Below are 24,934 nucleotides of genomic sequence, written 5' to 3'. Positions count from 1 at the left end.
CTACCAAATATTAGTGACCATTGGTTTTGAGAAACAGACCCATGATGTAGCCATCAGATAGAAAGGGGCTTGCAGGGTGCAATGGCAGCTTGATCAGCTCTTACCCCCAGTGGGTGATCCAACTGCTGCAGGGTGGTTGGATACCCCTGTACTGTGCCACAAGACTGGAAACCACAAACAGGACATTGGTCACCTCACCAGACATCACTAAATATTACCCAAAAGAGATTGTTATGTTTTCCAGGCTATCTATGGGCACCATAAAAAAAGCAGTTATAAGTGTCCAGCCCAGGGTCTGTAGCAAGAGCATCAAAACTCAAAAACTACAGACCCAGTTACTAAAACCGAATTACTGCAAAGCAAGCTCATACCATCCCTTTCACCTTAAAGAGTAGTACTGAGAATGTCCTTATTTCAAGAATTTCTTTGAATAGTGCTTATTCGTCTACAATATTACAGTATATGATCCTTCAGCCATTATTTCTGGCTTTGTTGCATAGCAAAGTCTCACAGCTTCCTTAGTAAAACATTGGACATAGGACCCCATTTTAAATGTATTTATGCAGTGTGAACCGTTACAGATGTGTTTGCAAAAGCATCAGTGTAACTGCATTATAACATCATTGTGTTTTCTTCAACATAACAGGACTGCTGACTGCAAAGTCTGTTCCAATTACTTGTACCAACACCGAAGCAAGTCCACAGCAGCTATCTTTTATTGGCATTCGTAAAAATAGAAACAAATTTAAAGAAAGATGCTCGATACACATGCACAAATTCCTGCGGCCAACTAGAAATAGTTAAAAAACGTTTTGAAATGGCTGTCCACTGATAGCATGGAGGACAGCAAATAATTAGCAACGGGAGTGGAGACAAGAGAGTGCTGACTGGAGGAATAGAAGGGAAGGGGGGGTTACAAAAAGAGGTGAATGACACAGTTGGAAGAGAGCAGAGAGAGAAGGAGACAAAAGAAGTTCATCACATGCATGGCAATGCAAGGTCTGATGTCACCAGTAGAAGTGTACAGCAACCTAGACGAAATCCAAAAAATGAGAAAAGCTTTGGACAGCTGAGAAGAAAATTTCGAATGAAAGTAGGTAAAAGGAGATCTGGGGTTTGGGTGGTTGATTTGGCATGACTAGGAGTTTAAATTTATCATTAGACACATGATGGGCTACAATGGGAAACATTTTTAAATCTGTGGAAACAGTTAGCCTCGCATATTAAAAAAAAGTACATTTTGTCAATGAACAATTTCACAAAACATAATTTTAATTCTAGGCTGTGTCCCCAACTTACGTGGCACATATGTAGACAACTGCTGCTCAGAATTTGTATGTGTGGACCCGCCCTGGAGTACGGCAAGTGCAAAGGTTGTTGTGCTTCTTATTCACAAAAGAAGGGGCCCACCTGTGCACTTATCCTTGCTTTACTGCCGCCTTTTTGAGTTATAACCTGATATTTGACTGACTGAAACCTATTTTGCTTGATTTATGAGACTAATATGCTGATCTATAGTAATTTGAGCCACATACAGGGTTTACATGATTTTTGTCTTGCCACTTAGTTGACTAAGTGTTAATGTTTTGAAAGGATCACTTTTATTGATCTAAAGGTTTCCACATGTTAAAGATTTTTTTTTTATTTCGAAATGACATCATAATATTTAATTGATGTTAGTTGTATGCACTGCTGCTCCTAGAGAGAAAGAGAGGGAGAGCAAATAGAAGGAAAATAATTGAGCGACTGGATAAAGACAGTGAGGAAAAGGAAGGAGAAGGGGGCGAGGAAGGGGAAAAGGAAGGTAAGGTAAACCCGACCATAAAAGAGAGACAAGTCAGGACCTCTTAGCCCATTTGTCTTCTTGTTCAGTTGATGTCAGATGGAGGCACTGCACATCAACAATCTCGGTCCCTTCCTTTCCACAAGGCCAAGCTGTCAGCACTTAAAATCCTCTCTCTGGCTGGAATGCTCGAAACAGATACATGAGGTGCGGAAGCATGTGCAGTATATCTGTTTAAAGCATGCAGCCCAGACCCATGAGTTTAGCTCTCTTGGCCCTCTTGCAAAGTCTGCAACCCATCCCCTTCTCAACTCCTCATCCTGTGAAGACTTGGGAAATGGAGGGTTGCTGACAGGCAGCTCTAAATAACAGAAAAGCAACCCAGGGAATACAGGACTGATACTGTACACACCTCATTGCGTCATTTGTGGGCAGTTCCTAGTCTCCCCAAGAATTGCAGAACTGGGCTGACATTCACTGCTGTCAACTGGCACATGCACATTCTTGCACGTGCCTAATTGGATTTGTCTGACTTCATTTTTGAGAATAGACATGGCATTGTAACTTAAGTAGGAAGGATGGTAATTGCTTTTAACAATTACCATCCATATTTTATGTATTTATCTGCCCACCCTTAGATACTGCCTCTGCATACCAGGCTCCCTCAAGGTCTATGCAACTCTATGCATCTCAATGCAGCGCTGCAAAGCTCGACACCAATGCTGGCCAAGGGTGTCTCATCCCCTGTACTGATGCATCGCTGAAAAAGTTCTCACAAGCCCTGGTGGCTCCTTCAAGACTTTGCACTGACACTGGCCTAGCGAGATGCATCCAGTCCACTGCATGGACGTCCCACAATGGAAGGCTTCACAGCTACAGTGGCTCCATCGACTACGACACAGTGATATAGGGGGTGGTGGACGGTACACAGGTCTGGGAGAAGTGGTATTGGGGTTCAGTGTGCAGGCTCACCACGCATTGCATGAGGTTATAACTTTCAGTACACAGTTCTTAATTTAAGGCAGTGATACTCAAAGTATGGACCGGGGGCCGCATTTGGCCCTCTTGATCTTTACATGTGGCCTCCTGGTCAAAGCAGCACTGGGCTAATCAAAAGGATGTTAAATTAACAGGCAAATCTTTATTTAAATGTTAATTTAAGGTAAATAAAGTAAGTAACTAGGTTGTCATGTACCTTTAACTTTGGGAACACCTTTACTTTTAAAGACATATTGGAGCTAAAGTGGAAAAATATGATAAGGTCTCTTCAACAAATCAAAAAGTGTATTTCATTAACATGCAGAGACATTTCATCTATGTACACCAGGTTATGTTGGTGCATTGAGAAGTATTATTTTTTTAAGTGATAGCTTTCAAGCATAAATTCTGAAATATTCATTGTCTCTCCCCCACACTCTGGAAAAGTGCCAATAGTAAACTAAGAGGCAAGTCAGTTGTTATGTGCACTTTTTGGGTGGCCTGGGTTCCTTTTATACATGAACAACAATATAGTTAATTAAATGAAACACAGGAAAACGTTTTGTACAGAGCAAATCCTGAAGTCATATAGTTTGAGGTTCTATTTCATGTGATAATAAATAAAAAGGAGGTTCACAGGTTTTCTGGTTCTAAATTTTGCAGTTCAGGCACTAGATGTATATGCTTTGCTTCCCTCATACCCACCATACTGTCACTCCCCCCAGAAACCTCCAGCACTATCCCAAACTCTCCCCGGCACTCAGCTGGCATCAATGCGGCCCTTGGTCACATTACAAACCAGACTTTGTAGCCCCTGGAAAAATATTTGTGAGTACCCATGATATAAGGGATAAAGTGCCCCCTGCCATACAATATAAGGATATTGCAAGTCACAGAAGAGTTCCATGAACATGTAGAGGAACACGGCTGAAGGCTGTGTTCATTAAGTCAAAGCCTACCAGATAGCACATCTATCTGGTATGCTAAAGACTCCTCGACACTCTGTGCCACACCATTCGATGGCACTCTATGACATGTCATTTTCCTTTACCCCATTAACTTATTGCCATGCTGAACAGTAGCCATGCTAGTTTACAACATGGCTAAAACACATTGGCAAAGCCAATAGCTTTGCATAGGTGAGACCTACTGGCTTTGCCAATGCTTGTTTATAAAGTATGGAACTTCGAGGTGACTTGCAGTATCCTTATCATCTACATCAGGGGGTACAATAGCCCGTATTATACATTTTAACACAAACAACTTTCCTACAAACCACTTAGTGCAGAAGTTACCAACCTGTGGTCTGAGGCCCCACCAGGGGACTGTGACACATTCCCAGGGAATTCGCAGGCCTGGGCCAGCAAGAAGGCACTGTTTCAGCTGGGGCCTCTAGAAACACGTGCATTTTTTTATTCCTTCCTTTTGCAGAAGTTTTAAAGGCATTGCAAAGTTTCTTGTACATCCCGCATCTTTCGGACAGAAATAATAGCGTCAAGTGTCTACATCAGTACCTGATACTTGGATTAATTTACCCGCTGGAGAGAGATGGGAGTTTTATCTAGTGGCACTTTTGACTCATCTAAGGTAGTGCAGATGGTTAAAATTCCTGCTACAAGGAACATGTATCGGGCAAAGAAAAGTGTTTTATGTGCATAGCACAGTGGGTTACTACTTCTGTAACAGAGATTCTTTTGTTTCAGTACAGTTAATAAGTTACAATCCTAATCTAGCACAGTAAATTATGAACTGAATTCAAAGAGCTGCATGCAAACTGCATGGCACAGACTAGAAAGTTATGTTTTTTCCCAGTCTCTCATTTTCGTTATGCTGCTAAAAAAAGTTTTGCTTGTGTGCAAGTTTATTACTAATATTAAAGTCAATGCTAACCACCGTTTTATGTTCTGAATCCTGGGTTTGTGCTTCTCCAGACCAAGCACTATAAGAAAATGCCTACCAGTGTGGATGACATGTAAACCCTAAACCTTGTAGTCTCCGGCAAAGTGCTCCGACACCCTACACTGGTATGAAAGGTACTATAAAAGAAATGAATTACATGTGACAAAGAGGCTATGGAGAGATGAGAGGCCCTTATGGCTTTACTTCCTTTCCCCACAACATATTTATATGAAAAAAACTTCTCAGATCTCATGTACCTAGAAAATAAAAACATAATGTACTTGGGAAATGTAGAATCTGACATGAGGATTCAATTTTCCTAAATAAGACCAGACTTGAAACATTAGTCACTGAGATGCAGCGCCTACCTTCCCATTAACATTTTTAGATTTTTGCATATTTTTTCAATATAAAATAATGATAACTTTAGTAATGCGAGTATTTGTTTGGTGTGAGCTTGTTTGTGTATTTTTTGTGAATTACTGTTTTAATGTTTGAAATTTAAATCGTACAAATGGGCAGTCCTCAGGACGCAAAAGGTTGGGAACCACTGCCTTAGTGCACATCTAATGCCACTGACCTGACCTGCCTTTCACCTTGGCTGCTGGCGGTGGCAGAAGGCATTGAGAGTCAGAATACAACTGAAATAACCTTTTAAAGGTCGAGTTCTGATGTTTTATAATCAGTGACTTGAGACATCAGAAGTAGCTGATTATGATGAAATTATTGATTATAGTTTGTACAGGGATAACAGAATCCTGTATATTAAATAGCCTCTAACACCAAGAGCTTCTCCAATGTAAATGCTCCCAGTTTTGACTGATGTGGAACTGAGCTGCCTAAGATCGCACAGAGGAGAAGTGTTATTAGAACTATGGTTTCAGACCACAGTTTACAATTATTGTACCTGATCACTTTTGATATTTCCAGTGCAGTTTCAATTTGCATGAGGCGAAGGGCGTGATCGGTGCGGGAACAAAGGGTATGTTCATCCTTTTCTCCCTCCTACCTTTATTTGCTTGCTTCATGAAGATGCAAAGTTAATCAACATATTTTTTTCACATTCGGTCTAAATACTTTATGGATGTAAATAACAATAAAACGTACTTTCAAAATGTGACAACATGCCTTCCTTTCTCCCTATTTCACGTCCAAACTATATGATTGTGTACATTTATCGGAGCCTACGCTTCAGGGCGATTTGTATAGGGTCAACTGAAAAGTCCCCAAGGCTGTCGCTGACCCCCCTCAACCCTCCCCGCCCACAGAAATGCATTGTCTCCAGCGCCCCTTTTCCTACAGCTGCAGAAGTAAGAGTCTGCGAATGTGAATCTGCTTTCCTGGTGCTATGCATCACCAGGCGTTCCAGAAAGTTCCTTTACCAACCGAGACATGGAAGATTTACAAAGCAGGCTTCGGTAGGAAAGCAGCTGACAAAGGCTGAACTTGATGACTACAGTGAATCTCCAGAAAGCAGAGAGCAATTCCAAACATGGGTGTATTCACAGAGGGATGGATGATGTTACAAAAGATAACAGCAGGATGTCGGAACAAGAGAAACATGATCTGAAGGCCAAGCGCCAGGAGGTTGTCAGCTGACCAGGCAAAGGGTTGTGTGCTTGGTACATTCTGGGATGTTTGATACCTTTCAAGTTAGCTTCAAAAAAATATTAATGTTTTTGCTTTACTCTCGCGCGGTTTTTTGTCATAGACTGATAATATTAAAAGAGAATTTTTTTTTTTTTTTAAACGGACTATTAAAGGTCTTTTCGAAAATGGTAGTTCATAGCAGACTGCACCAGTGGTGACTTTAAATTCATGCCACTTATCAGTTCTCAACAAAATAATTAATAGAACTTGTTTTATCTTTTTATCGAGGGACGAGCCCTAGATCCACCCATTAAACTTTGCTTCGGCAAAATACAAATAACCATTGAAAAAGAATCCGAGAAAGATGTCACAACCTTACAATATGTAACATAGTGCCAAATAGTACATTCTACAATTCATCACTTATTAGGTAGTTTATATGCCCGTCCAAAATGTAGTGCTTAGAAGACTAGTTTTCCAATATCCTTAAAAAGACATGGCTCAAACTGGTATCAGTATACGGTTCGCTTCGCTCTGTGCCAATTCAAATTTTGGCAGTCACTCTCACGAAACACGCGACCTTACAGCGAAGCACTCAGAACTTAGAAGAATGATGTTAAGACAATACTTTAATTCAACCTTTGCAAGCATTGAGCAAGAGCCGGGTGGCCCGTTTCATTTGTCACTGTAATAGGACATTTATATACTGGTAATCACTACCAAGCGATCATTAGCATAATATCTAACACAGGGATTCTAATAATTTGGAATGTATAGAAAGAAGGCTTTCTTATGAAATCTCGAGCTAAAAGGGGCCTTCAGTGCGAAGAAAGAAACGTTCTCGTTACCCTTTCCTGCATCTCTGAGAATCACCAGCAATAGCCATTCCCGAATGTTCTTTTGTCTGATGATGTCTGTTTGGGATTTGGGACCGAATGTGACATCGTTTACTGGCTCACACCAATTGATCTTTTCATTCTTCCACTGTTTCTAATACGAGATCTAGGCTTGGAAATACATTATTGTATGTTTCAGTTCCATAAATGTATAGATGTTTAACACACAGCTTTCAAATGCTAAGTGAAAGGTATCTGTTTAATTATTTATTATGTTTACTCAGTGGTTAATTTAAACGTGCTGGTACCCAAAGTTCTCCTCTGAAACTCGCCGATATTGCAATTAAATGTGCGAGCAGGGAATGCTGAGGCAGCGTAATCCTGAAACCATTTCGGGTCTCTCTAATCCATTTACAGTCACTCCCTGTCCCTTCAGCTCACCCTTTCAGCTTTTCGCTTTCTCCCTTTGTAACGCTTTCCCCTCTTTCCGTTCCTCCTCCTTTCCCATATGTGTATTTTGCTCGCAGTAATTGCCTGATACTGAAAAATAAATGCTGTCCTCAAAAATAAGTGCTGGTGTCCCCCACCGAAGACCACGGCTCAAAAAAAGCACTATTGGCTACATATGACGACTTTCAGACACGTGGCAGTTAGTTTGGTTGACTCTGAGGCAATAGCTATAAACTATGACTGCCCTAGTCACTAACATCTGGGTGGGATTCCAGTGAAGTGAAGAAACTATTCTTCTTCGTTCCACATTCTTTGATTCTCTAAATCACTGATCTAATTGTTGGCAACTATTTGTGTGTGGTACAATTAGAACAGTTTTTCAATGAGAATAACTTTATCCCTCTGTGAAGACGACCCCTCAGTAGCAACCATAGGGTGCACAAATAGCAAGCTGCTCAGACAGGGCTTCTCATCATTGGTGAGAATTCCCTTATCGGGGGGCTACACAATGAAAGGGTTTAATATTATAGCGTTTTCCAAATGATTGTGCTCCCTTAGTGTGATATTTAGAAGGAACCTCAGTTCTACCTTTTTGCTAGCACATATTGAAACCATGTAACATGTGACATCTTTTGACATGGGGGCACAAGTGTTTCACTGCCTCCATTTTTATGGCAGTTTCTTCAGGACTTGAGGACCACCACATTCATAATGGGTGCCTCCTAGGATACCAAGGCTACCCCACTCATCGCTACTCCCTGAAAGACAAACCATAAAGTATCACTTCTTCTCTAATATTATTTAACTGTGTCTCAGAAATCAAAAGCATTCTGGTGGAACCATTAGTATTGCTCTAGCAGGACCATGGCTGTTAAAAACATTGGGTGTCCAGAGCATGTGTTCATCTTACTTTATAATTTGCAAACAAGCAAAAGCAAATAATCTAAATGGCATTTCCATTATACCACCTAATAATTTGAACGGCAGACTAAATTCTGTTTACTGATGATTAGGATGACATTAGTGACCAAAATAGTTTTGCACATGATGGAGTAAAAAGAGACAATAAACCTGTGCAGGTGTTAGCCAGCAAGGGGGATAGGACCAGGCCTGAGGAGGTGAAACAAAGTGGGGGCTGAGCTGTGAAGCTGAGACAATACTCGACAGCAAGGAGGAGAAAACTGATGCTGCCAGCACTAGCAATTCGAAATTTCACAAGGTAGCTTTGCCTCTAGGTGCTGGGAGAAGTAGGACATTGTAGCGCATGTTACGTGTCATGTTTGAGACGGTTTATGATGAATCTCTTTCCTAGCATGTGCTGGTGTCTTTCTAGGCTCAGAGTTTCAAGACATAGGCCCTCATTATGACTTCGGCAGTCTTTTTAGTAGGCAGCCGAAGTCACTCCTGCCACCTTACCACCAGTGTTGGCGGTCTTCAGACCACCATATTATGGCTTCTGGCTGCTCTCCACCACTATTTGGTGGGGAAACCGCCAGCAGCCATGCTGGAGGTCGGCGGTCTAGTGGCGCTTGCTCCGTCGCCACTGCCACATCACCACAATACCACCTGTCGTATTACAACATTGTAAACGGTGTAGCAGTTTTGTGTTGGCGGGGCGCTGGCAGTGGAGCAAGCGCCATGGACTACGTTCCCTCCCGGATGACCACCGTGACCACCAGATAAGATGATCGTCTGACAGGGGAGGGAAGGTGTTGAGTGTTGTGTGCGTGAATGGGTGTGTGTGTGTGTGTGAATGGAGGGACAGAGGGGGTGTTGTGTGTGTTTGTGTGTGTGTGTGTGTGTGTGCAAGTGTCTGTGTGCTTATGTGAATGTGTGTATATGGGGGAGTATGTGTGCATGTATGCAGGCAGTGGGGGAGCATGTGTGCATGTATGCAGGGGGTAGGTGGAGTGTCGTGGCCATGCGTGTATGTGTGTGTGTGAATGAATGAGAGTAGATTTGTGCGTGTATACATGTGTGGTGTGTGCATGTGTGGATTGGGGGTGCCACTGCTTGGGGGGTGGGAGCTCCTGATGCGATCAGAGGGTTGGGGGGGTCTCCTGCATGGAAAGAAGAGTTGGGTAGTCCTGTAGTGGTCACAGGAATTAGTATTCCTGTCGCCAGTTTCCTTACTGACAGGGATTTTGTGGCAGGGCTGCGGCCACAGAATTCCTGGCAGTAAGAATACTCATTATATTTTGGGCGATGTTAGGTGGAGCACCGGGCCAAAGGTGGTCAATCTTCAGCCAATTGGTCCCACCCCCTGGCGTGGCAGGGCAGGACTGCCAGGGTCATAATGACCCCCATAATCTTTGTCTTGTCTGCAAGGCACTGGCACTAGTGGACTGTAGTGACTTGCGATTTCCACATGGAGTGCATCCACTATGAGGCCATAAACCCCTAGGATTTGTAGTGACCAGGTGTTGTGTAGAAAGTGTACTGAGAGAATGTTTACGTGGACGAAAGAATCTGTAGAGTAATAGAGACATTTTGTCTATGGGTTCTTGGCCTCTGTTCTAGTGAGTCTGTCTCTTTCTACCTTGAGGTCTAAGTCTTAAGGCTCAGATCTCAATAGTGCTGGATGGCTACATATTTGAGGTGATTGTGGTCTTCAGTATTCAGGCATGCCATAAAGTTTACAATTTCAGTGTCAGCCCATTTCCAGATGCAAAAGAGGTTGTCCATATAGTACGCTGCCTTCAAATTTTCTCCCATAGATGTGCTGGATTTTTGTAGAAATATTTCCTCTCTGACCTGGAAATTGTTTGCTAGGGCTAATTTAATGCATTGGAGTACAAATGATGGCAGTGTATTATAGAACCATTCTGATAAACCTAAGGTTTTCTCTGCTGCTTTGATTGTACTATGGAATATCGAGGCTAGTAATACCCTAACCCACTAATATTGTGGACAGATTATCGAAGGACAACATATTGCAAGGAAAGAGCAAATAGAGGGAGGATATATTGACTATTATTAACTCCACATCTATGCACACTGAAGATATGTATGGAGTCAAGATACATATATGTGGAGTTAGGTATACTTACATACCTTTTGATATATTGTCCTACAATATTGTGTCCATGGTTTTTAGGGCTATTAGGATTCCTGCCTCAACATCGCAGGGGCATGAATGCTGCTAATAATGGCACCTCTTGTGAAATGCTTGTGTATAATGCTTCTATGTTTAATATGATAAGTAGTTGAGTGCTATGGTCGTACCATAGTTCTTCCAGCCTACTAATTACAACAGTAGAGTCTTTTAATGTAAGATTGCCAATGTATATCACTTTCTCTCAGTAAAACATCTGACTAGGGTGCCAACACTGAGCCAAATCCAGACACAATAGGTTGATATGAGAAAGGAAGGATATTCTTGTGAATTTTCAGTACTGTGTGGTACTTCAGTCTTTTTAAACCCTCCTACAAAAGAGTTTGGGTTCCTTCTGGGTAATCCATTGTGTTGAAACTAAATTGCCAACTAATTCATTAATTGTTGCCTGTATTTTCCTAGATGGGTCTCTGGTCAATGGTTGATACTGATGGTAGAAGAACTACAACTTTATACATACAAAACAGTAGTCAAAAATATATATTCTGGAGTAGTGTTAGCAGTAACCGCCGAACAATGAGACAAGGAAAAACAAAAACACGATGTAGGTATATATTTACTGAAGTATTGCACACGCACATTTTCAAAGCAAAATGTACAATGCAGTTGCATTAAATAGGCCAGTGAGCACAGCACAAAATTGGTATGTTAAGTATTCCACCTAGAGTACATTACAATATCTAGATTAATATAGTGGGAGAGCATTTGATCAAGGCAGAGGGTGCAGGGGACAGTGTGGCATTTGCCAGTGGCTTTCACCTGGGGGAAGTGGTGTGTTTTAGTAAGTCAAAATGTAAGGTACGCAGAAGACTGAAGCTCTGTGGCGTTTTTGTGGCACCTGGGAAATGGAAGAAGAAAGTAGTTGTGCTTGGAGAAAGGAAAGACTAGTAATCTTGTTGTTGGAGAGTATGTTTGGAAGGTTAGAAGATCACAAAGATCAGCAGTTGGTAGAGAGCTCTGCCTTTAGCCAATCATCATCCCCCCTGATGCCGTCATAGAGAGGAATTGAGTCTGAAGAATGAAGAATGTTTGCATTGTGACATTAGTGAACTTGTTCAAAGGTACAAATGTGTTTAGAGGAAGCCCTACTAGGGGACTATTGCAGAAGTCAACTCATTAGTTACTAGTTAATTGATCAGATCCTTGGCCATGTGGAAGGGATGATGGGGCAGTTTGTGAGAATGTGTATAGCTCTGTACTTTGCTGTTATGACATTACGAGGCTTCTGCAACAGTTGTAAATTACATGTCTGGGGGCATGTCATTGACACCTAGGGAGCCTTCTTACATATTCTGATTCTCACTGCTAATTTTTCCTGTGATTCTCCATCTTTCTGGCATTTGTAGTTTGTTACTCACCACTCTTCCCTGAGGGAATGTATAAGATTCCGACCCCCCCTAGCGGGTTCTCAACTTGGATAGAAAGTTCTTTACTGATACTTCTTTTGTGACTGCATTGTGACATTAGTAGACTAATGTATGCTCCCTTCTTCAGATGGTTCTGAACCAGCAGAATACTTCACTCACCTTTAGGTTTTGGATGTCTCTTGATTTTTCACTGGAGCTTTCGGAATATTCTTTCAAAGTTTGGTAAGTCACCTGTAATGTGCACAAAAAATCTGGCTACATAAAGTTCAAACTGCAGATATAAGATTGGATGAAATGTTTTCCCACTTATATCTAATGAAAGATGTGGGAAATGTTTCCCCACTTTTATCTAGTGAGGAATGTAACATGTTTCTAAGCAACAAATTCTAGGCCTGTGTTCACTTACAGAAACAAAATTACATAATTGAAAGTACATCTTGCACTGGGAATAGGTGAGCAACATTTGGCCTAACTGTCCTTTTCTAATTTGTGTTAAGATAATGTTGGAAACTCAAAATGTGCAGTTAATATATGCATACATATATCACAATGAACAAAAAAGATGCATTTTAATTGTCTGGCCTCCTTATGGATTTCTTAGTTTAACTTTATTTAATGTCAGTAAACAGCCTAATTTCCTTTCCTAGGCAGACCCCCTCTGGCTTATAGCTGTCTTACTTCATGTCCCACTACCTCTGTAGCACTGTGGCCAACTGCCTGCTTCTGAGTCTTGTAATGTAGTGGGCCCAGAAAGGCAGAGCCCCACACCAGGGCACATATTGTGGTCCGTAAAAGCAGTCACAAAGGCTCCATTTGTGTAGAATTACCCTCCTAGATATGATAGAGCCTTCTTGAATAAGAACAGACGACACCTAGATGGAGGGGTATTTTCTTTGATGCTTTACAGAGAGAAGGTATTTGGCCTTGGGGGAGGTTAGGGATTGCTGAAGGGTAGTTTAGGAGACCCTTGGGTCTGCCACCTTGGTGTGCTGTAGTATAAAGTGCTCTTGTTTTGCTTTTGCTATAAATTAGCTTTCTAAAACAGGAACTGGGCTACATTGTGGTAAAACATCAAAATAGGATTTGCAAGAATCTTAGTTTGATCTCTGTTAGTACTGTCAGACTTAGGATAGTCTGCCCCAAAACGTTCTTGCCTACCTCCTCCATTCTTGCTGATCTTGTTTTTGCTGGCCTTAAGACCCTGCACATTTTATCACTGCTAACTAGTGCTAAAGTGCATGTCCTCTTTTCAACACTGCCAGGCCTACTTCTCCCACAGAATAACATTAGGGCTAACTGATTACATTTAATAAGGTGCACTTTCCAAGTGAGAGCAGATTTCATGTTTGGTGTCTTTGTAGTTGTAATGAAAAATCCTAACTTATGGTGAAGTCAGAATTTAAATTACAATTTTGAAAATGGCACTTTAGAAAGTTAGCATTTTTCTGCCTTAGCCATTTGGTGCCTACAGGCTGTTTCTGGTCACAAGACTGGGTGCAGCTGACAATTGGGCTTTGCGTATTCCTCCTAGACAGTCACACACAAGAGAGAGCTCAGATGTGCCTGGATAGGCCATCGCTGGCAGGATGGGAGGGAGGAGCTGGACATAGCCCCACTTACTTTTGAGCAGGTTGTATCCTGCCTCCATACAAAGGGCTGCATATCCTCTGTAGTCAGTCTAGAGCCAGGGCAGGGAAGGGAGGATGCCTAGGAACTTCAAAGGAAATTCCTGGAAGCTCCCCCTACCTTCCAGAGGAAGGTTACCAGATATAAATATTGGATCCCCAACACACCTCCTCAATACACTTCTGAGCCTGTGGATGCTCGGTCAGGAGGAAGGACTGCTGTGTTGCTGAAGGGCTACCACTCTGCAGGACTGCTACCCTGATGGGCTACTGCTTTCTATGCTGCTGCCTTGCTGTGCTGACCTGCTGATTGCTGCCCTTCTGCTTGGGTGAAAGGGTCTGAACCTGCATCTCTTGAACCCAGAACCCCAGAGTGACTCCAAGGGCTAGTTGGTTGGCCTCCTGACTTGAGCCTTAAGGACAGAAATCTCCAACAACCTTGCTCCTGCGCCTAGACTCTGCCTCCTGTGAATCCAGTCTGGCAAGTGGTGCCACCCCAGTCCTGGACCCTTGGAAGGGGGTCTAAGGTGCTCTTTCAGCCTCTGTTGATCCAGGGGAATGGACCCACTGCTTCATGGTTCCGGACCACTACAAAGACCTACGTCGCAGTCCAGCGCAACCACTGCCTTGCAAAGCATCCTCAGCACAGGCCCTCGCATCTCTGATCGATGCCGGCTTGACAGAAAGGCAGTAAGGCCTCACATTGCAGCTTCGCCTCATCGCGGAACTGACGCATCGCGTTGACTGCACAGCCCAACTTTGACATGGATCCTCACAACACTCCGCAAACCAGGATTTAAGGTACTCAGTTTAGCAGGCCCAGCTGGGTCCCTCTAGCTGGCCCGTTCTCCATGCTAGTGACTTTGTACTGGTCAGGCATGACCATACATCCACAGTTGGTGCTTCACGCCTCTGGGTGCTATTTTTACTAAAATCTTTTACATTGAATACTTCTGGTTCTACTGAGTGGATGTTTTTTTTTAAGTTTCAAGAATTTTATTAAAAATATTCATTTATTCTGTCTAAATTAAGAAGAACATTGATGTTAAACAGTTGAGTTGACTATAGGATCAAACAAATGAACTGTTACAAATATTATAAGAAATAAAATAAACTATGAATAGGCATACCTTGTAATATAAAACTATATTAGTCTTATACCCTAAACTGTAAATTAAGAATGATAACTAATTCAACAATTAGCATTGAGAAGGGTAATAAAGGAAATTCAAGGGGGTTCTAACACTTCTTCAGAAATGGGTTGATGCAAATTAGTTCTTAATGCAGAGTAATTTAACATATTAGTTATAGGTAACCTACAAATCTGTTTTTTAATAGCTAGAGACAGTGGAGTAACAAAATTGGTGTCAATTCTATTGTTATAACAAACATCATACCACCATGCCGGAAAAGAAATATTGAGAGCATTTTTCCAATTTTTTGTTATTTGCTGAAAAGCTACAGCAATTAATAAATCCACAATTTGCACATTCATTTCACAATGTATCCAAATTTCTGAAATACTACCCAAAAATAGATTTAAAAACAAAAATGGTATAGAGGTATGAAACATTTGATTAATTTGAAACCATACCTGAAGCCAAAATTGATATGTATGTGGATATTCAAATAGCATATGTTTTAGAGTCAAATAAGAGACTTGGCATGTCCAACATGTTGACATTATAGAAGAGTTTGTTTTATTTAAATTATATGGTGTACGTAGTAATCTATTATATAGAAAAAATAGTGTTTGAGTAGTGTTAGCCACACAAGATGTTTTGCGAACTTTAGTCCATATCTTATTCAATAAAGGAATAGGAAATGAGGTTTGTAAGTCATTTTACATTGTAATTCCACTAATGTCTTCTGCCTTGGTTGAGCTACATAATTGAGAAGAGAGTACATTCTTGAGTCGGAGGGAAACGTTGGTAAGATTTGTAATACAGGGGAAGGTGTAGGTGCTTGGGAAGTTACAGACAATTGAGAGTTATACGATTGTAAAACAGCTGCAGTTAAGAGCTGATATTTGTTGGCCTGCGTCAACGAAAGTAATGAGTGATTTTCTAGTATTTGAGATACACATATGAATCCCTTTTTATGCCATGGCTTCCAAAAACACATTTATTTTTTATCTTAATAAGATTTTTGTACCAAATTGACAAATTCACAAATTTATCTAAATTGGAAAATCTAGAAGTAAAGATAGGATGTAATATTTTACAAGTGATTTTTAGAACCTGTATTGACATATTGGCTGGACGGTGGGTGAGTGAAATAAATTCAGTGAATGAAAACTGATGAATAAAAGATAATTCTAACTGAACCCATAAGGGTTTTTGGTATAAAGCATCCTCATGATACAAATTTATTGAATGTCTTAAAAAAAAAAAAGTATGATAAAGTTAAACATTTTGAAAATTATCTCCCCCATCTTTTTGGGTTGTTGCAACTTTTTAAAAGACATCCGAGACTTCCTATTATTCCATAAAAGGGACATTAAAATAGAATTGATTTTCTTAAAGACGAAAGGAGAAATATTAATGGGAATATTAAAGAGATAGAAAATTATTACAGGAACAAGCATCATTTTAATACAATCTAGTCTACCCCACCATGAGAGAGACAAAGGGTTCCATCTTGTTAGATTCTTAAGAGTAGGCAACAGTGCACCAAAATTAATAGAATCAGTAACTTTCAAAGAATTTGTAAATCGGAAGCCTAGATATTTTATTTCTATAGGACTCCAAAGAAAATGTAAAGAAGCAAATTCATATTTAAAGCACGATTTATTAAGTGGAAGAATCTCACATTTAACAGTGTTAAGCTTATAATCTGAACATTTTGCAAAATTTGAGACCGTATCTAAAAAGGGTTTTAAGGAAGTTTCAGGGGAAGATAAATATAATAGAATATCATCATCATATGCTGAACGTTTGATATGCAAGTCTCTATAATTGAAACCTTGTATATTAGTATTCTGACGAATAGAAGATAAAAAGGGTTCATGTGCCAAGATAAAAAGCAAAGGAGATAAGGGACAACCTTGTCTGACTCCTCTGTGAAGAGAAAAGGATACAGAAGTAATACCGTTTACAAAAACTGAAGCTTTAGGAGAGCTATATAAAATGGACACTAGTTTGATAAAATTCTTGCTAAAACCAAACCAAGAAAGAGTTGCAATAAGATAATCCCAATGGATGCGATCAAATGCTTTTTTGGCTTCTAAGGATATAGCAGCTAATGATTTTGAATAAGTCCTGGATTTATTTAAAATGTCAAAGAAAAGTCTAGTATATTATCTACCTCTAATAAAACCCGACTGTTGCCTGCCAATTAAAAGGGGAAGGAAAGATTCTAGTCCAATTGCAAGAATTTTAGCTAATATTTTGTAATCAGTATTAACTAGGGCTATTGATTGGTAATTTTTACATAATGTAACATCTTTACCTTCTTTTGGAATGAGGCAAATCAAAGCATCTTGAAAAGTGCTAGACGCTTTATTAGATGTTGTAAAAGATGTGAAGAGTTTGTGTAATTTGGGGATTAACATTTTTGAGAAAGATCAATAAAACTCCACAGGAAAACCATCTGGTCCGGGGGCTTTATTTGTTTTAATAGAATTAATTACTCCCTGAATATCTTTGAAAGAAATATCAGCATCTAGAGGGGAAACATCAATATTTGAAGCAAATTCCTGCTTAATAGAGTTTAAGTAGGTAATGATATTCAAATTAGATGGAGAATTTTCTGAGGTATAATGTTTGTTATAGTAGTCAGAGAATTTATGCAAAAGCTCTCTATCATTAGTGATTAGGGTATGATCATCACGTAAAATCATTTCAATTTTGGCTCTATTTTTATTGATTTTCAAATAATTTGCTAGAAGTTTACCCGCTTTGTTTTGCTCACCATAATATTTGCCACTTGATTGAAGAAGAAATTAGGCAGCATTATCTGTATAGAATTTATTGAATTGTAATTTAGCGTTAAGAAATTCATTCAGACATTCCTTTGTTTTAGACGTATAATAAATATGTTTAAGGGATTTAATATGCTTAAAAATGTCAAGTGATTTTTTATTATTAGATTTCTTTTTGTTAGAAACATAAAATGAAATAAAATCCAGTGAAGTGACTTTAAAAGCATCCCATAATGTGTGAATCAAGAGTTCAGGTGTATCATTCAATTAAAAATATTCATGTATAAATTCTTGAATTTTTTTAAATAAAAGTAGTGTCTGTTATAAGGGAAGTATTAAAGCACCAACAATTAACTTTGGAAGTAACAGAAGATAATTCCAGATCGACTGGGACATGATTGGAAATAAGAATAGTACCAATCTCTTAACCTAGGATATGTGAGGATAAGGACTTAGATGTAAATAAATAATCATCCTGGATTGAGAAAGGGGTACTGGAGAAAAAAATGTGTATTCTCGTAACATGTGATTACTGAATCTCCATGAATCAATAAGGGCTCTCTGTGCAAGAGCTGAAGCAAACTGTTTTTGCATGATGTGGGAATAAAATTAGTTTTAGAGGAACAATCTAAAAAAGGATCAAAAACAAGATTACAATCACCTCCAAAAATAATCATCCGTAATAGACATCAACTTACAGGTAATATTAGGCCAAAACATTTTCTCCAAGTGAGTAGGTGCATATACATAAAAAATTGTTATTGGTGTGATTGATCATAAGTTTTAAAAGTAGCCAATGGCCTTCTGTGTCATTTTCTTGTAATACTACTTTAACATGTATTTTTTTTTTTACATAAAACAACAACACCATTACATTTACCTGTGCCAGGAGATGTAAAGGCATAACCTACCTTAATTACGTTTGAGTTTACTAACCTCAGTATCTATAACATATGTTTCTTTTAACAATGCTATGTCTGTGTTCAATCTGGCTAGATGTGTGAGAACTCTTTTTCTCTTAATGGGTGAACCTAACCCCTTAACATTCCAAGTAGTTATTCGAAGAGACATAAGAATTAAATTATATCAAAGTAAGAAAAGCTACAAAAGTAATAATATACTTATAAGTGATAAACACATAAACAAATATAGTCATAACTGGGAAAAAACTCTTAGAGTAAAAAGAAAGAACTTGTAAACATAGAGGCACATAAATTGACCATTGAGACAAGTTAGCCCCAAGGTAACAGTTAAATATGATATGAAAAGAATTAGTAATATATAACAGTTGAAAAAATATTGAAAGATTAAGGAAAATGAAATCAGTAAGAACAAATAGAAAACGATACAAAATAATAGAGATGTAGTTATGAAGAAGGAATTGAGATAGGGGAATGAAGAAAAGAGAAGAGAAAGAAGTAAAAGAAGAGTTGTAATGTCAAGAAAATAAAAGACATAGGCCCTCATTATGCACTCCCACCGCTGGGCCAGCGGGGATCTCGGCCGCAACACAGGAGCCGGCTCCAAATGGATCCGGCGGTGTTGCGGCTGTGCAACGGGTGCAGTTGCACCCATCGCGCTTTTCACTGTCTGCATAGCAGACAGTGAAAAGCTGCAAGGGGCCCTGTCAGGGGGCCCCGCGACTCCCCATACCGCCAGGAAAAGGCTGGCGTTCGGGGACTCGTAATCCCCTGGGCAGCGCTGCAAGCAGCGCTGCCCAGGCAGATTATCACCACCGGGGCAAATGTGGTGAGAAACCGCGGTCAAAATAGCCAAGTTTGCACCGCCAGCCTGTTGGCGGTGCAATAGCCGGTTGTAATGACCCCCATAATATTTAAATGAACAAAAAGAACATATCTATGTAAAACATAAGGAATTGAGGGTGGTGACACCACAAAAGGAAGATGGCGCAGCTGAAACTTCGACGAGGTCAACAGGAGATGAATCAGACCGAGTACAAAGACTATGACGTAATCATAATATCATCAACAACCAATACCTGGTAAAAGGGACAAAAGATTAATATGAGAAATAAGATACATAAGGAAAAGGACATAAAATATAACTTGTATTAATAATAACGAATAATAAAACATGAAAACAAAGGACAATATCTATAACTGAAAAAGGATGAATGAGATTCAAGTTGCAGGTTGGTCTGAAAAGTCCATGTCTTCGCCTTTACATGAATTGATGAAGCGTTGTAAAATCTTGGGACCTTCATATACCGTTGTTTTATTTTTATATGTTGCTTTAAAGGAGCATGGATGAAAAAGTCTAAATCTTGTGTTTGAAGTACGAAGGGCTGGTCTCATATCCAAAAATTGTTTTCGTCTGTCAGCCGTAGGTTTAGCATAGTCCTGTGAAAATAACAAATGTGAACCCAACCATGAAATCTTCCCTTTCGATTTAGCTGCTCTAAGTATTTGAAGCAGTTCAATATATTCTAGAAAGTTTATAATACCACCAATCAGCTTTTGTGACAAAGATGCTTGGTGAGGTGGATGACCTAGTCTGTGGGCTCATTGTATATTCAACAAAGATGTAAAAGGAAGGTCCAAAAGCTTGGGAAGAAAAGATTAAAAACATTCAATGGGATCTGAACCTTCCTTTCCTTCTGATAAGCCATAAATACGTAGATTATTCCTTCTACTTTGATTTTCTAGGTCCTCAGCATGCTTCCTGAGATGAATTACTTCAGATTTAGGCAACTGCAAACTTTGAACTGCATCTTCAACATCACTGACTCGCTATTCCACTTGAGTAACTCTATTCTGCATAAGAAACCAATGATCTGTTAAAGTCTGCAGTTTGTTATTAGTTTATTCCATAAATGGTCTTAAGGCACAAATTTCATCTAACAGTAGCTCCATTGAAATAGTAGTAGGAGATTTAACTTGTGACGGAGGATCCTTTTTAACACGTTTAGTTGCTGAAGTCATGCCTACATTTTGTTTGGAAGTGGATTTATTAATTTGCGCTGGAGTCCCATTGGGAGAAGATGATGCCATATTCTCTAAAATAGTGCTATCTATGCTTGTTGCAAGAATTGAGAAAGGGTTATCTGAAAAATCTTTGGTAGTTATAGTGGAAACAGAAGGCCGCACCTGGTTCTTAGTTCTTCTCATAGAAATGTGTTCATATATATTCAAAATTGATTGATGGGAAGACTGAAAAGATAATATTTTCACATATGGAAGATATTGCGATAAATGCAGACTGAGTCCAATTAGCGCAAAAATATATGTGTTAAAATATAAAAGTCATTAAGCCAGAATACAGGAACAGACAGTAGAAAACAGTCTTGTTGAAAACATGAAGGATTGCAAAGCAAATGCAGTAATATTGATGAAGAAAAACAAAGACTTGTGTGAATACAAAATAGCGGCCACAGTATTCTCCTCAGAGTAGTCACTCCATTAAATAAATATAGAAAAGGGCCTACTCGCAGAAAAAAAAACCTACAGGTAGTAGAAACTTTTAGTAGTATTTCCCTTACATTCCAGTACAATTCTGCCCTTCCGACAAGAAAAAATGGCAGATTTTTGCCTGCGACCGCACCAAAGCTCACGGAAGTGCGGCTATCTTGGATCGGTGCCAAGCCACGTCCCCAGATTTTTCTTGGTTTGATCTTAATTTTTTTTTATTAACAACTACTCCGTTTTTCTAATCCAGTTGTGGGCTCCTTGTTAGAAATTGGGCCTCTAGTTAGCAGAGGTGTGCACCCTGTCCAAGTAGGGACCACAATCATAGTCAGGTAAGTGACTTTAAATTAAACTGTGCTCACCGTTGGGTAGCTTGGCACATAGCAGGTAGGCTTAGCTTAAGAGGCAATGTGTAAAGTATTTGTGCAACACACACATAGTAACACAATGAAAGCATAACAAGAAGACTCCACACAGGTTCAGAAGAATATAGAATATTTATCTAGGTAAATCAAGACCAAAATTACAAAACCCTCATTCAGTAGAGGTTGAGATATTAATTTTTAAAGACATATCTAAAAATAGTGCTTAGAAGTCAACAGTGGTCAAAAGGTTACAAGAGGAAGTGAGAGACCGGTGCAAATCCAAAGTTCAGGTCAACCGAGATGGAGGATAGGGAGGCTAAAAAGCTCACAAGGGTCTGCTGAAAAGTATCTTAGATGAAGCAAAGCGTCGACATCGAGGACACAATGCCTTGGTTTCAATCTGCACAGTCAGGTAAATGCGTTGTCGTTGAGCCTTGCAATCGAGTTCCGCATTGGTGTCAAACTCCGTTGAGATGAATGCAATGTATTGTTGTCGAGCTGTGCAGAGTGTCATTATTGGGCCACGCAGGCTGTGAATCCGCTGTCGTCGAACAGCCTCTGCATCGGCGTCAAAGGGCAATGCACCGGTTTCCACTGGTGTAATGTTGACAATGTGTTGTTTTTTGCAGAAAACAGCTGCAGGACCAACTTCTGAGGCCCAGGACTGCAGGGGGCACCTCAGGCAAGGGTAGGGCTCACAATTGGCAGAGTACAGCATCACTAGAAGAGCTGCAGGCAGTGTTCGATGTCCCTGAGACTGCAGGAGAACGGGGGAAAGCCAGCAAACCCTTGGAGTCACTCTGGGTTCAAGTGAGATGGGTTCAGTGCTTGTCCTCAGCAGGGAAGAGATCAGCAGACAGCAGGGCAGCTCAGCAAAGAAGAGAAGCAGTTCCTCAGAACAGTCAGTCCAGGCAAAGTGACAACCCTTACAGTACAGCAGTCTTTAGTCCAGGAGAGTTCTTCCCATGTCCAATAGTGTACTGATTTGCTAGGGTTAGAGACCCAGTACTTTGAAGTGGGGATTATTGCAAAGCAGCTACTTGAAGTCCACAGGTCCCCCTTTCATCCTAGCTCTAGCTCCAGACTATCAGTCAGTGGGTAATCAGCCCTTTGTGTGGGGACATGTACTTCCCAATCAAGTGTGCTAACTCCCCTCCACCCTTCCTGCCCAGGAAGGCCCATCAGAATGAATGCAGATGAGTCCTTTGTCACACCACCATTATGGTTGTGGCTGCCTAGAGGGAATGCACAAAGTGTAACTGTAACCTAGCCCAGATGTGGATTGGAGACAGGCTGTAAGGCACACAGAGCAGTAAGAGCAGAGAAATTCTCACCTTCTAAAAGTGGCATTTCTAAAATAGTAATGTGAAATCCAACTTTATTGTTGAAGAGGATTTATAATTACCATTCCAAAGAAATGAAACATGATGTAGCTACTCCTTTCTGACCACAAATTGCATCTTAAAAGTAAATTATGGGATTCCTGATGCTGGCATATGAGTGGATTAGGCCTCATAGCACTGAAACATTACTTTGGGAGGGTTTCGCTACTAGGGCATGTAAAACCTAAAAGTACTTTTCCGGGCTTTTACTTACATAGAACCCTGTCGTATGGTCAACCTAAGGCCTACCTTAGGGGTGACTTGTATGTAATGAAAAGGGAGTTTAAGGCTTGACAAAAGGTTTTAAATGGCAAGTCAAAGTGTCAGTGAAACTGCCCACACAGGCTCTGCAGTGGCAGGCATGAGACAAGTTTACTGGGCTTCTCACGTGGGTGGCACAATCAGTGCTGCAGGCCCACTAGTAGCCTTTAATTTACAGGCCCTGGGTATAGGATATACCACTTTACAAGGGACGTATAAGTAAATTAAATATGCCAATTGTGGATACACCAATGTTACCATGTTTACTTACATAGCACCATGTCGTATGGTCAACCTAAGGCCTACCTTAGGGGTGACTTGTATGTAATGAAAAGGGAGTTTAAGGCTTGGCAAAAGGTTTTAAATGGCAAGTCAAAGTGTCAGTGAAACTTCCCACACAGGCTCTGCAGTGGCAGGCATGAGACAAGTTTACTGGGCTTCTCACGTGGGTGGCACAATCAGTGCTGCAGGCCCACTAGTAGCATTTAATTTACAGGCCCTGTGTATAGGATATACCACTTTACAAGGGACGTATGAGTAAATTAAATATGCCAATTGTGGATACACCAATGTTACCATGTTTTAGGGGAGAAAGGTATGCACGTTTAGCCTTGCCAGCAGTGGTAAAGTGCTCATAATTGTAAGGCCAAATAAATATACACCAAAAACAAAAGGTAAAAGGCAAAAAGTTCGGGGGAAGACCACCCTAAGGCTGCCAGGTCTAATGCTCTTTTGTGGTGTATTTTAACTGTGTTACCGTTTGAAGTGGTGCACAAATACTTTACACATTACTTCTGTGTGAAGCCTGACTGCTGTATGCCAAGTTGCCTGAGAGCTGAGCACATGTTAATTTAGGGTTTGCTTGTGACTTCACCATGAGAAGAATTGTGGTTGCTGCTTGAGAAGGGGTTCATTCCTCTGAACCAGTAACCCAATTTGTTACACAGGTGTTCAGCAGTGAGGATTTGAAATTGTGTTTGTGCAGTGTCATACAGTAATTATGTGTTACACTATCACCCCTCATAAATAATCCAAGACAATTTTGACTTATTAACTCTCCTTGATTGCCTATTGATTTTTCATAGTCTACTCTCCTTGCTCCCTGACTGTCTGTGACCACACATGCAGTGATGGAGTTTGAGCTGGCCAACCTGGAAATTCATACTGAGGCTGAGCCCAAGCAGTTCTGCCAGGAAAGCGGGAGCCTCCACCAAGAAGTTTGAGCTGGAAAAAGCTCTGAGGGCCTGATGTGAGGTCCACCAGTGACTGACAACTGTGGAGGAGCAAGAGGATGTGGATAATGGGGAGGGGCAGGATCAGGATCTGGACATCAGCCCCGAAATGCAGTCTCCAAGGGAGGGAGAGGACCCACCACCTGCATTGGATTTCTCTGTCATAGCAAGAAACAGTTTTTCATCGCAAGGCCTGTCCCTAGAGGAGATGGCAGGCAGGAAGGCAGAGAAAGTGAGTTTCGTCTACAGATAGCCAAGATCAGGATGGAAGAGAAACTTGCTTTGGAGTGCTTGGCTCATGAAAGGAGCCTTAAAGAGCTGGAACTGAGGGCTAAACAGCCAGATTTCCACAGTGGCGGTAGCATCTGTAGGAATCTGGCTCTGTATATACTATACCAAAATGAGATATAGGGCCTGATTACAACTTTGGAGGAGGTGTTAATCCGTCCCAAAAGTGACGGTAAAGTGACGGATATACCACCAGCCGTATTACGAGTCCATTATATCCTATGGAACTCGTAATACGGCTGGTGGTATATCCGTCACTTTACCGTCACTTTTGGGACGGATTAACACCTCCTCCAAAGTTGTAATCAGGCCCATAGTGTGCGCAGAGTCCAGGAGTTCCCCAAAGGCTTAACAGAGGCTAAAGTAGATAATACTAATTCTCTCTTTTGTGGTAATGTGGTCGAGCAGTTAGGCTT

Source organism: Pleurodeles waltl, chromosome 4_1 (genome assembly GCF_031143425.1).
Source record: "Pleurodeles waltl isolate 20211129_DDA chromosome 4_1, aPleWal1.hap1.20221129, whole genome shotgun sequence".
Lineage (NCBI taxonomy): Eukaryota > Metazoa > Chordata > Amphibia > Caudata > Salamandridae > Pleurodeles > Pleurodeles waltl.
This window is presented reverse-complemented; position numbering follows the sequence as displayed.